Source organism: Tuber melanosporum (assembly GCF_000151645.1).
Source record: "Tuber melanosporum whole genome shotgun sequence assembly, scaffold_49, strain Mel28".
Classification (NCBI taxonomy): Eukaryota; Fungi; Ascomycota; class Pezizomycetes; order Pezizales; family Tuberaceae; genus Tuber; species Tuber melanosporum.
In genome coordinates, this window is record NW_003299094.1 from 65,628 (window position 1) to 70,214 (window position 4,587).

Below are 4,587 nucleotides of genomic sequence, written 5' to 3' on the forward strand. Positions count from 1 at the left end.
GAGTATTCCGAGCCGTGATCGGAATTATACGGAACGAAGAGTCCTGTGGTGGTATCCTTGTTCAAGTCACAAGTGGCTGAACAGCCCCTCCCAATTAGGAAACCTCTCACCAATACCTCTACTTCTTTCATTGTGGCAATAGTCGTGTCAGCGACCATTTGCCGAAACAAATCATTAAACTGTGGGTTAACCGCATTCTGACACCCGTGGCAGTGGTGAAACTGTAGGAAACCAAAGTTCTCTTTAGGTGCGACATATGACAGCGTAGTTGTGGGGATAAGGCCACGGTCAGCCTCAGTAGCAGTCGCAAGAGACAAGGCCACACCGGCTGTTGCAAGCGAGGAAGAGAGGTTGGAGTCAAACCGAACAGGGTGACGACATCCTTGAAGGGGGGGGAGAATCCGTGGAAGAGGAGGCTGTCGAAGACACCATTCTCGCCCAAACTATACTCAGCAATTACCGGAACCAGGCCACAGATATCTCACACTAAAGTATCTTCTAAGCGAAAACAACTACTTCTAACCAACCGCCCGAAACAAAAAACACAAACAAGTAACAGTAGATGAAGTATTTATCGCGAGCGTAATAAGGTAAAGTATTGGTTATGCTCACTTCCGACACGGAGTGCAAGAAGTAGGAAAAGTACTTAGAAGTCAATCCAATTTTATTTAAACTTGTACCGCCAACACTGGCATACGACGAGCCCCGAGGCCGGGCCCCCAGGTCGTCACATCCCAGATACTACTATCCACGAACTAACTAAACCTCCAACCCCATACCTCAAACATGCCCGCACCATGCCCCAACACGAACACTAAATACAGAGCCCTCATCGGTCAAGAAAATCCTCCTCAGCCCAGCCTACCCACCAGCCAAGTTACCCATACAAAATACAAAGATTCCACTACCGCCACCTGAATGTGACCCCGGAAAAACCTCCTCCACAATAGAAACCCACCTGAGCGCCCCCACTCAATGATCCCGGGACACTCCGCTAACCACCCCGGCACCTGTCCCCATTCCCAAACAAAAGAAACACCCAAAAGCCCAAGCGCGTAGACCCCAGGGAAAGCCGACTTACAGAGTGCAGGCTCCCTACCCAAGGGGGTACGAACCGTCGTAGAGAATCCGGGGTGCACGATAGTGGCAGTGCAGTCCAAAAACCTCGACGGAAGCAGCCAGAACGAGACAGTCCCCAAGCAGCCGGCGCTTGACTGAACAGACCCAAGTAGTCAACTCATCCTCCAACTCTCGAGCCCGCTCCGCAGGCGGCGAACCCGCCGTGGACGCCGTAGTAGCTGGTTCGCGGTAGTGAACCGGCGAAGGCGATGACCTTTCCAAGTCGGGAACAAGTGGTATGGGTGAGGTCTGGTCTTGCTTGACCGGGCGCTTCTTGTTTTTCTTTCTCTTCCCACCCCTAGGTGCAGGTCTAGTAACAGGAGTGAACAGGCCACCCTCATCACTACCCACCGCCACAGGAGGGACGCCACCAGAGGTGTTACCCCGACCAGCCACCGAGGACTCAGGCACCTTCCACCCCGAAGGGGGTGATACCACTGTAGCTGGTGTCACCACACCAGGATCCACCCCACCCACACCAGGAGCAAGCGCCTCCTCCAAACCTGACGAATCAGGAACAGGACCACCCATGCCACCATCCACAACCATAGCTGCAGGGTGGGCAGGGATAACTGCTGGCACAATATTCTCCTGAAGGAGCTCCTCCACTTGACCCTGAGAATTCTCAGGGTCTAGCCCACCCCCCCCCAACCCAGACCACTGTAGTAACCGAAGCGACCGAGAGGACGGGCGAAGAGGGGATAACTGTAGGAGCTTCAGCTACCAAAACTGTGACCAAACCATGAATAGTATCGCGTTCAGAGACCAGGGCAGCTGACAAGGTAGATATCTCTTTCTCAGTACGATGAAATAGCTAAGAAAGGACGGAGATGTGATGACGAAGGCGAGAGACTTCGGCCTCCAGGGCGATGTTCTTCTGGACGGCACGAGATAGAACTACCGACGAACGTAAAGTGGACGTGGTGGAAGGGACAGAGGCTCGCTTAGCCATTGTGACCGTGAGGAGGTGATGTAAACGAACAAATGTAAAGATAGGTAACAGGAAGAAAGAACTTCCAGCAATCGTAGTGGAGGGATTAACAACGATGCCCCTGAAAGGTGATCGAAGTTAAAGGCTTGAAGCCTATCGTGAGATAGAAATCAAGAGCTCTGATTGGACCGACCCTGAATCTTCATGTTCGACACTGGGTGAAAAAAGTAGGAAAAGTACTTAGAATTCAATCTAATTTTATTTATACTAGTACCGCCGACACCGGCATATGACCAGTCTCCCCCACGCCACATAAAAAACAAACTATCTAAAATACAGTACCGCGGACCATCCCACCCCGCAACCACTCCTCCCAAACACAAATCCAAAAATCACTACTTAAGTGGGCTCACGGGCGCTCGCAGCAACTAGTGCTGCCCCGGATTAATGTGTCTTCCCACCTCGCTACCCAGCCACCGTCTCATACCCTCACTCCTATCCACCTCCAACACAATCTGTCCCACGTACTCTACAAAGGAAACATACAGTCTATCCCAACATCCCTTTGTCCTTTTATAATGTAGTCCCAGGTCCAAGTACCCCTCGGCCAGAACCATCCCACAAAATGAACAGCGCTCTTCTTTTAACAACTCCGTTATCTTAGCTCACCGCAAAACCACCAACGTCCGAGTTGCGAGGTCCAGCTTGTCCCATTGCTGATACTGAGAATGCCAAAACCAATCGTGACACGTCCGTAAACAGCGGGGCTTTTTTTCAAAGTGTTCGGCGAAGGTGACTCGCTTCTGGGTGGCCGTCGCTGAAATTGCGGTCCCACAACAGGGACAGTCACAACGTCACTAGTGGGGCAAGAACAACCATTTCTTCAGCATGGGTATCAATCCCGGCAGAATGCATCCACTGCCATCGTATTTTTTCTCGCACTGGGTGCAGGTCGTGGGATCCCCTACAGTCGCCAACCGACCACTTCTTTCCACCATCAGTGTGCCGTCAAAGGGGTTACGTGCCACTACCAACTCCCCATCCACCGTTTCAAGATGCCGGGGAATTACTAGGCCTAACCACCTGTGACTTACCCACTAGGACCTCCACCGCAATATCGCCAAATGCTTGTACAAGTCCTCATCGGCGGGGCGTCCTATAGCATAGCGGGGGCACTTAGTCCAGTGGTGTCTGTCATCCTTCCCTTCACAGCTGTCATGCCCAACCAAGCCCGTCCCACTGCAAATTCTCAGTAAAACATAGGAATCCATGCGGATAAGACCACAAAGGTACCGAGGTGCTCTAGGTTCACCAGCATAATACCCGTGTCCTTCCCTGTCGTGCCAGGAACTCCACTCTTCTTTCCGCAACTCACGGGCCAAGGCTGCATGCCCGATCCCAAAGCTAACCCCTTCTCAATGTAGTGGGCGCAATGGACGACCCACACAAGCCTTAGCTTTTTGGTCTACCATCTCATTGCCATCGATGCCCATGTGTCCCAGAACCCAGCTAATGCTGACATGGCTAAATGCGTTAAGCAGTGGTGCCATAACTTCTCACAGTTCAGCCAAATCTCCTTCCGAAAACATATTGTCTACCAGGATGAGGGCTGGAATGCAGTCCAGAAACACATGGACCTGGCACCTCTTGGCCATCACTTGGGCATGTCGGAGTGCACAGACAACCACAAACAGCTTGCACTCAACAATGCTCCAAGAAGGGGGAACCGAGCACCTGTCGATACAGGTCAGGGCCCCTTTCTCAAATACCACCCATGCCACACCAGTGCCTTCAGAGGACTTGGACCCGTCCGTGTATATGACCACGTCCAAGGACTTGCACAGATTTGTGTACAGCGAGTGGTGGTGTCCAGCCATTACAGCCTTGCCTTTCCCGATCGTAATCGTGGGGCAGCAGGTGAGTTCCTTGTCCGAGTTCTGCCGATGTGCCACCATCCCTTCCTGCTTCCAACCGAGCCATATCTCACCGAACCACGGGTGTTGATCACAGTACCGGTAGTTAATAAATCGGCTGTAGCACCTCCTCTACAGATACCTCCCTTGGATGGCAATAGGTGGTGTTCCGAGCTCAGCCAGCAGTATATTGTTTGCCAGCTTCATAGGGGTCCGGAAGACTGATCAGAGGCAGTCGTTGACATGGACCTAAATCTGTTTCACATATGACCCGTGGTCGGTTACAAATTCAAGCCCGTAATATACGGTCGGAAGGTAGGCTGCCTGCACCAAGCGGTAAGTATCCCACGCCCCTAGCCCACCAACACTCCCAAACCTCCTCCCCAATGCCAAAATCTTTCTCCTAACACCCAACCCCCTTTCCAACCAATACTTTGTATGAGAAGAAAAGTTAAGAAATACATTAAACATATACCCAAGAACCCGCAAATCCTCAGAAGGTAAAACCATTTCTCCGAACAACTCCATTCCTCCCCACACCCTGTCACCAAATCCGATCCACTGGGTCTTGAGGGCGCTGAACCCCATCCCCTTAGCCCTTGCTATACAATCGCAGTCCGCAAA